The sequence below is a fragment of the Lissotriton vulgaris genome, chromosome 8, assembly GCF_964263255.1.
Source record: "Lissotriton vulgaris chromosome 8, aLisVul1.2, whole genome shotgun sequence".
In the NCBI taxonomy this organism is placed as follows: Eukaryota; Metazoa; Chordata; class Amphibia; order Caudata; family Salamandridae; genus Lissotriton; species Lissotriton vulgaris.
Genome location: NC_141696.1, coordinates 223,641,401 through 223,651,298, shown reverse-complemented (window position 1 = coordinate 223,651,298; position 9,898 = coordinate 223,641,401).

Below are 9,898 nucleotides of genomic sequence, written 5' to 3'. Positions count from 1 at the left end.
GGACCAGGGGGTCTGGCGCTGGGCGTGGTCCAGGCGCGGACGGGCGTAGACGGGCTTACCTTTGGCGCACCTTCGGCGCGCATGGGGCGCGTCCCCAGCGTGTGGAACGCGGCACGTAAAGGCATCTGTCATATGTGGCTAGTGGAAGGGGAGGGGCGTGGGAGGGGCAGATGGGAGGCAGGAGTGGGGTGGGGAGGACGGGCTCCGAAGGCACAACAAACAAAATGGAAGCAAAGCAAAGGCGAGTGAGGCTGGGGCACAGAGTGAGGTAACGCACCGGCAACAATCAGGCACAGAGAATATTAGGTAACAGGCAATGCGAGCGCCACGGGACCAGCAGAGCAAAAGAGCAATTGCACAATTTCCCCACACAGCGCAAATAAGTCAAGGCAGCATAAGAGGCACTAAAGTGCTTTGAAATCAGGCGGCGCTAATGGGCAAATAGAGCGCTATGAGCGCTAGGAGATCCTAGCAGGCACCGAGTTTAAAGGGCACAGAGCAATGCAAACGAAGTCAGTAACGATACCACAAGGAGGCTAGGGAGCGTGGGAGCGACCGCTTCTGAAGGAGTCAGGACGGTCAGGAGAATGAGGGATCAGTGTCATCTCCGCTTTCGCTTTGGGAGGCTTTTAAGGCAGTCATAAGAGGCCAGGCATTATCACTGATCGCGGGATCGGAACAAAGAAATTGTAAAAGTAGAATCTGAGATAACTCGTATTGAGGCGGCATTGGAGCAGGAGGTGACCCGTGCGAAACTGCATGTCCTGAGTCTCAAGCAGTTTGAGTACAGAGCGTTAGTCACTAATAGCGCCAGAGCCCTAAGTAGAGAACAGCAGGGCCGGTTATATGATGTCGGGAAGCTTATCGCCTCGTTAGAAATGAAAGATAGAGCAGATCGTGTGGTACCGGAACTAGAGACGGCTGAGGGAGTGCGAATAACAGACCCCCAGGGTATCGTGGATAGTTTTGCGGAATATTTTCAAATAGTGTACACCTCGGTCGCGGGGCGGCCGAAGGAGGATTCTCACTTGCTTTTGGGAGATATCCGACTCCCATGCCTGACTAAGGAAGACCGTGATTTTATGGACAGTGCCCTAACTGCGGATGAAGTGGCCCTGGCAGTGCGCTCTTTAAACTCTGGTAAGGCACTGGGCCATAACGGACTCCCGATCGAGTTGTATAAGCTTAGGCCTGATAAGATTGCCCCCTATCTTAGGGGTATGTTTGTTGCAGCACGAGAACAGGGAGTATTACCGTATGATCAGAGAGTGGCGTCGATCGTAGTTATCCATAAGGAGGGGAAATCAAAAACCAACTGTGCCTCGTATAGGCCTATTTCTTTACTGAATGCGGAGCCTAAGATTCTTGCCAAACTATTGTCTAACAGGCTTGTTAAGGTGATTAGCGGACTGAAATATGCGGATCAATCGGGCTTCATTCCCCATAGAAATACGGCTTTAAATCTTTGCAGGTTACACGGCGTGTTGGCCGGAGCTCATACCCTGAAGGAACAGGCTATAATAGCATCGTTCGACGCAACAATGCCTTTGACACGGTAGAGTGGACGTATTTGTGGGCAGTCTTAGCTAAGTTTGGTTTTGGACCGGAGTTTATTCGTTGGGTACATCTGTTGTATTCTGAACGTCTTGCGCAGGTGGTAGTAAATAACTGAGTTTCTGAAACATTTTGTCTTGGGCAAGGCACCAGACAGGGATGTCCGCTCTCTCCCCTTCTATTTTCACTGGCACTTGAGCCTTTGGCAGCCTGGATCCGCTGGGAGCCCTCAATTCGGAGTATTCGATGGTCCCCTCATTTAGAGGACCTGATCTCTTTATATGCGGACGACATCCTGCTCTATTTGACCTCACCCAGAAAGTCCGTAATTGTCGTCTGTGATGTTTTGGCTTCCTACGGTAGGCTTGTTAAGGTGAATAGCGGACTGAGATATGCGGATCAATCTGGCTTCATTCTCCATAGAAATACGGCTTTAAATCTTTGCAGGTTACACGGAGTGTTGGCCGGGGCTCATATCCTGAAGGAACAGGCTATAATAGCATCGCTCAACGCAACAATTGCCTTTGACACAGTAGAGTGGCCGTATTTGTGGGCAGTCTTAGCTAAGTTTGGTTTTGGACCGGAGTTTATTCGTTGGGTGCGTCTGTTGTATTCTGAACATCTTGTGCAGGTGATAGTAAATAACCGAGTTTCGGAAACATTTTGCCTTGGGCGAGGCACCAGACAGGGATGTCCGCTCTCTCCCCTTCTATTTTCACTGGCACTTGAGCCTTTGGAGTCCTGGATTCGCTGAGAGCCCTCCATTCGGAGTATTCAATGGTCCCCTCAGTTAGAGGACCAGATCTCTTTATATGCGGACAACATCCTGCTCTATTTGACCTCACCCAGAAAGTCCCTAATTGTCATCTGCAATGTTTTGGCTTCCTACTGATGGGTTTAAATATCTGGGGATCTTTATTTCAATGGATCCCACAGTCCGATACGAGGGAAACCTCCTTCCCCCTTTGGTTAGATTAAGAAGCGACGCAAACAGCTGGATGAAGCTGCCTCTCTCCCTTTTGGGGCGGGCGGCCCTCTTTAAGATGATGTCCCTGCCTCGTTTTCTCTACGCCCTCCAGAATACATTAGATATAGTCCCGGCTAGTTATTTCCGAGAGGTGGAGAGGGTGCAGCGTAGCCTGTTATCAGAGGGTAGACCGCATATTGCCTTGGCTAGATTGACGTTGCCGTGGTATGACAGTGGTATTGCCCTCCCTGACATCAGAAGATACTATTGAGCTTCTCAATTGGCTGCCATAAACCAGGGTACTTATGGGCCGGGTTCAGACCCCGGATATACGATGGATAGGTGGCTGCGCCCTGGTGGAAATTATAATCGAGCTTTATATGCCAAGTCGGCGGGGAAAAATTTGACAGGACCAACGAAAGTAGCGGTGCGGATATGGCACAACGCCACTAGCTCTTTGGGATGGAAAGGCCGACTTACGCTGGCCACCCCACTGTTTGGCTAGGAGAGACTGCGCAAGCTTTGGAACACGAAGGGCTTCGATAAGTGGGACTTGATAGGGATTGCTACTATTGGTGATATCTAGGTCAAGGGCAGGATTAAGACATTTGCTGAATTACAAACCGAATTTGAGTTCAATGGAACGGAGTATTTCCGCTATGCGCAAGTTCAGCATGCGCTAAAATCGGCGGTAACGGCGGAAGAAGAGATACCCGAAGCCTCGCCACTGGAGGATAGAATATTGGATGGGTATTTGCCTGATAGAACTATTTCCCTGATTTATAGGAAATTGATCAACCACAGAGCAGACCTCCTTGTAGAGTTGAGGGATAAATGGACGAGGGACGGTATTGAACTAGATGATGAGGACTGGCAATCGGCCGTGTCCTCCCCGAGGGAGGTAGCAATCCCAGCGCGATTGAGGCTAGTTCAGTTGAAAATACTGCATAGGGTTTACTTCACAGGTCCACGTTTGGTCCGGATGGGACTATCTGAAGAAGGTTTGTGCAGGCGAAGATGTGGTCGGGTGGGCATGTTCTCCATATCCTCTGGGAATGTCAATATATAGTGGAGTATTGGAGTGCGATACATGATGTTATGCGAGAGGTACTGGGGGTGACGGTGCTACCAGAGGCGAGGAGATGTCTCCTTAACCCCTTCGCTGCTGATGACGAGCTGAGCTCGTCATCAGCCACAGTGGTCGTGTGCGGATGACGAGCTGAGCTCGTCATGTAACGCGGCTGGGGGTGACGGTGCTACCAGAGGCGAGGAGATGTCTCCTTAACCCCTTCGCTGCTGATGACGAGCTCAGCTCGTCATCAGCCACGGTGGTCGTGTGCGGATGACGAGCTGAGCTCGTCATGTAACGCGGCTTTTTAAAAATTGCCGCACACAGCGGGAAAAGCCTCCGCAGCGATGCGGTTAATATCTGGGAACCTACAGATTTAAACACAGCACAGACCAGGTGGGCCACTCTAGGGGCAATGATAGCTAAACGAAATATAGCACAACAGTGGGGATCCCGGAGACCGCCCACGCTTGAGGAATGGAAATAGAGCATGGACTGGTGTATGTTCCGGGAGAAGACTGTCTATCTGCCAAGAGACCGACCACATAAATGGGTAACTGTTTGGGGGTCGTGGAATCGATACAGGGGGGAGATTTGTGTACCACCAGTTGACTCTAGTTTGGATATACCTGTATCCCCGTGACCCTTGCATGTAAAAGTATTTTGCCCCCCCTTTCTTTTCCCATCCCCCCAAATATTATTGATATGATGTAATGCTATGGGGGAATGTTTACCCTCTGTACTATGCACTCAGTTTGATGCCTTGGTTTAATAAAAAGAAATATTAAAAAAAAAAAAAAGAATGAGAGGTGTCCCTGGCGACCGCCCATATTGCAGACTGGTTCCATTGTAGATCTTGTGGTCTCATAGCCTAAGGCATTGATTTTTGACACTATACATTATGTATTATTTCAAATCATTAAAATATGTGTGCGCCAGGGCCAATCAGAGTCTGCATTACCTTCTTAAAAAGGTAGGGAGCCATTAGGGCATACCCAGATGTGTCAAGCTACCTAGCAGCACAGACGAGAGGTACATTCTAGAAATCCCATGATCTAGTAGTAAGTATTGCTATGCAAATGTATTAAATCATTAAATTGACTGTTTGTTCCCTGCCATATCGTGTAAAGATGCCCCTCTGGGAAGTACTGGTACTGTCTCCTTAAACGGCCTTAATAAATAGTGCTGCAATGCTGCGTTAAAAGTGCTGTTAAAAAATTGAGGCATACTTCATCTAAATGAAACTATCTTGCTGAGAAGAGCCAGTACTGACACAATAGAAGTACAGCAGGCCTGATGAAACTGTCGCATTAAATGTAAAGCAGACAAGCTTGGAAGTGCTAGTACTATTTATTAAAAGCATTATTACCTTGTTGAAAAGTAACCATACAGTCACCTTAAAAGTATATCAGACATCCTAAAAAGTCATTAGAACTGATAAGCTACTTCTCCTTCTCTCACTCGATGCATATAAGGCTTTTGACCGCGTGGACTAGTCGTTTCTAAACAAACCACTGGACAAAGCCTGGCTTTTTGGGCCCCGAATGAAATCATTCACATTAGCAAATTGTGTCAGACTTTTTGCAAAACAGCAAATACACTGCCGTCTCTTCGAGACCATTCGCTTGAGTAGAGCACGCGGTAGGGGTGCCCTCTCTCTTTCCCTCACTATGGTACCTTTGTTCCACCAGGTGATGGCTGGCCTGTTTGTCACAGGCTTTGAAACCAAAGAAGAGGTGAAATTGGAATGTTTACGTATGACGTTCCCTTTTAGCACTCCAGACAGAACATGAATACTTTTGCCTGGTGGCCAGATTCAAGGTTAACGGCCAGGTAGCCACAGCAATGGTGGTAGGGTAGGATCTTAAGACCAGTGAGTCAGTGGCAGCGAGGCATGGACTACAGTTAGCCTCAGAGGGATCAAGTTCTTGGGACTCACATGACCTTTATGTTTCCAAGCAATATCTAACTCCTCCTATACATTCTATTCCAAGATCCTTACCAATGGGTAAGGCTTGAAATTTCCTGGGTTGGTAGGATAAACTGCATGAAGGTGAACTTCTAGCCCAGATTGCTATACCTATTTTGCTCCCTCCGGTTTGAGCCAACCAAGACACCCTAACAAATCTAACCAAGAAGATGTGAACTTTTAGAGGGGATGGCAGGTCACCACGGATACCAATAATCAAAAAAAGTGAACCACAATATCTGTGTACCAAAGGTTCATAGAGGACTATCTTGGAAAACTTCTTCCAAGTATTCTCAACCAACAGTTTATGTTCTCTCCATTGGATGATGTCGTGGATAGCACCATCATGGGGTCTAGTTCACTTGAGTGTCCCATTCTCCAAGTAAAAACGGCCCTCCTTCCAAGACAAGAACTGTCCAAGTGCTGGCACGTGGTTATTAAAATTATATCCTATACTGAAGATGGTAGTCATTAGAAAACTTGTTTAAAATGATAGGGATAAGGTTAAAGGAAAAGGCGATGTGAGGATAAATTACTGGTCCTACACATCTGGTGACAAAGTCTTTCGGTCCTGACAAAAGCCTTAGACCCACAGGGGCAGTATGCAGCTGTAACATGTCGACTTAGTCACCAGATGTGTGTTTACCTCTACCCACCCTTGAAGTTGCTTCCTCACCTCCCTTTCCCTCTACCCACCCATGGACCACAAGTCACCCTCACCTCCCTTATGTCTACCCACCCATGACTCCTCAAGTCTTCCTTACCTCCCTTTCTCTCTACCCACCCATGAACCCTCAAACCTACAAGTCACCCTCACTTCCCTTCACCTCTACCAACCCTTGAACCCACAAGTCACCCTCATCTCCCTTATGTCTACCCACCCATGACTCCTCAAGTCTTCCTTACCTCGCTTTCTCTCTACCCACCCATGAACCCTCAAACCTACAAGTCACCCTCACTTCCCTTTACCTCTAACCACCCCTCAAGTCACTCTCACCTCTCTTATGTCTACCCACCCATGACTCCTCAAGTCACCCTCACCTCCCTTATGTATACCCGCCCATGACTCCTCAAGTCACCCTCCCCTACCTTAAGTATACCCACCCATGACTCCTCAAGTAACCCTCACCAACCGTATGTATACCCACCCATGACTCCTCAAGTCACCCTCACCTACCTTATCTAAACCCGCCCATGACTCCTCAAGTCACCCTCACCTACCTTATGTATACCCGCCCATGACTCCTCAAGTCACCCTCACCTACCTTATGTATACCCGCCCATGACTCCTCAAGTCACCCTCACCTACCTCATGTATACCCGCCCATGACTCCTAATGTCACTCTCACCTCCCTTTATCTATACAAACTCCTCAACCTTTATGTCACTCTCACCAGTCATCTTCATTTCCCTATACCTCTGCTCACCGCAAAACCCTCAAGTTACACTCACATCCCTTACCTCTACCCACCCCCGAAACCCTCAAGTTACCCTCACCTCCCTTTACTTCTATCCATTCCTGAACCCTCAAGTCACCCTCACCTCCTGTTTCCTCGGCTCACTCTGAGCCCTCAAGTCAACCACCCCTCCCTTTTGCTTTACCCTTCCCTCAACCCTCAAGTCACCCCTACCTCCCTTTACATCTACCCACATCTCAAAACTCAAGTCATCCTCACCTCCCCCTTCCCCCTTCCCTCTACCCACAACATAACCTTCATGTCTACCTCACCTCCCTTTCTCTCTACACACCCCTAAACCGGCTAACCCTCAAACCTTCAAGTCACTTTGACCTCCCTTTATCTCTACCATCCGAACACTCAAGTCTCCCTCACCTCCCTTTACCTCTACCCACCCGAACCCACGTCACAGCACTTGATTTTCTAGCTTTCATCCATGCTGTACAGCAGCTACGCTAAGACTATGCACCTGATGGTATGGAAGGTTCATGGTATATATACCGAACACCGTAAGTAAGTAGAAAAAGATAACAATCTATCTCTGTAGTGATATCTCAACCATAGTCCACCACTGCTTTAAAAGCTAATTGACCTAATGACCTAATTTACATAATGATCCATAAATAATAATGTTATTAGGTTAAGCAGGGGCGTCATGAACCCCAGCTTTACCAGCTACAGCAGAGTTGAGTTCATTAGGTGCCTCTTCTGCCTGCAACTCCGCAGGCAAAAGCTCACAATTAAACGTAAAGAAAGACGGGTCGACAGAAAAGGGAAAGAGGGATGCAGTGTTAAAAGGGAGGATGAGGTAAAGGATGGATGGGTGAAAGGCCGCTAGGATGGGTGAAAGGGTGGATAGGTGAAGGAATTTGTGGGTGGGGAAAGCACGGATGGGTGTATGGGTGGAAGGGTGAAAGGATGCATGTGGGGGTGAAAGGGCAGATAGTTGAAAAGATGCATTGGTGGGTGAAAGGATCTGTGAATGTGAAAGGATGTGTAGATGGGTAAAATAATAAAAGGGTGGATGGGTAAAATAATGTATGGGTGATTAAAAGGATAAGTGAATGGTGCATGAGTGAGTGAAAGGATGGGTGAGTGGGTGAAAGGATGGATGAGTGGGTGATAAAATGTGGGGTGAGTGAAAGGGTCGATGGGTGTAAGGATGAATCAGTGTGTAAAAAATGCATGAGTGTTGAATGAGGTGAAAGGATGCATGGGCAGGTGAATGGGTGGATGGTGAAAGGATGAGTGGGCGTTTGAAAGAAGGATGCGTGGGTGTTTGAAAGAATGGATCGGTGAAAGGAGAGGTGAAAAGGTGGATGGGAAGACTAAATGATGGATGAAAGAAAGAATGGATGAGAGAATGTAAAAGTGAAACAGTGGATATCAGTAAGTGGCTATATGAGTGAAACGGTGAAAGGATAGATGCTATCATGTTATGGTAGATGCTAGGATAGAAGAGACCAGGAAGCTCTTCTGAGGCAGGTCGAGCTCACTTGCTTCGCTTGCTTGGTGCCATCAAAGCTTTGGCTCAAAGTGAGGGGTATTTTAATGTTATGGTCACTTCCTTGGGTCCAAATCTAGGCAGTTCAGAGTGTACACTATTTCCAAAAGCTTCTAGCTCATAAAAATGTAAATGAGGGAGTCTGTCATCATCAGATTGTCTTAGTACATAGATAATTACATTCTGCTTCTTATTCCTTCAAATGTTACTTGAATTCCCGCTGGTAAAATAGTGGTGATTATATTAATAGTTCAATGTTTCATTGTTAACTTTTTAAGGCTTAACAAGGATTCCTGCAAAGATGATGGTGGATGGAGGTGTTTATTCTGAAATAGGTAGGAATAATTTAGATGTACTCTTAAAACAAGCTGAGTTATTCCATTTAGTTCTCTATTAAATAAACAATTGACTTCACTTCTTCTGAGAGTGGAGGGGAATTTGAATTCTCAAAATTACGTTTGTATGCAGGACGTGGTCAGGAAATTCTTACTGTGCTTTTAACTTCAATTGCAGCAAACAGCAAAGTGCTGTAAAGAGTGGCTGAATTATTCACAAATACTGGCAATCACTTGTGCCGCATTCCAGTCCATTGTTTTTCACCCACTATGCCACTCCAGACAGAGACCAGCCAAATGCAAGGCAGTCATTATCTTGCTCTATTAGAAACTGCTCGAAATGAAAGGTAAAGTGCCCTCCGGGTGGGAACACAAGCAGCTCCAGGCTGGTTTTGGATGATATAAGACTCATCAGCGAGGTGTAGATTGAGTCCTATGAGACAACAAAATGGGATCCACGTCTAGGAAAACTTGTGGCACTTAAATCCTATACATTTACAAACCAAAAAGGTAATGCGAAAACATGTTTTAAGTAAACTCAGCCACTGCCGATCACTCAGGGCTGTGTTCCAATGCATCACTTTTTACCCACTGTGCCACGCTAGACAGAAACCAGCCATATGCAAATGATTCATGGTCCGGCACCGATTGAAACAGTTCAGCACAATTTGTAAGACCAGTTCCCCTTCAGAGAGGAACACAAGCAACTCCTGATCAGTTTTACCCTGCTTAGGCCTCGTCGGTGAGGTGTAGCTTCAGTCCTGTGGCACAGGGACCACGGGACCCATATCTGCATAACCCTTGCACTTTGGGCCTCTACTATCACAAGAAACAAAGTAATAGAACAAATGATTAAATGAACCTCAGCCACTGGCAATTGTTTGGGCAGTGGCTCAGTCCATTGTCTTTCCAGCACTGTGCCTCTCTGGACGAAGCCATATGGAAATCAACCGTGGTCCAACATCTATATGGCATGTCCAGTCCAAACTGCCGGGACAGTTACGCTCCAACAGAAACACAAGCAACCCCACACAGCTCTGGGG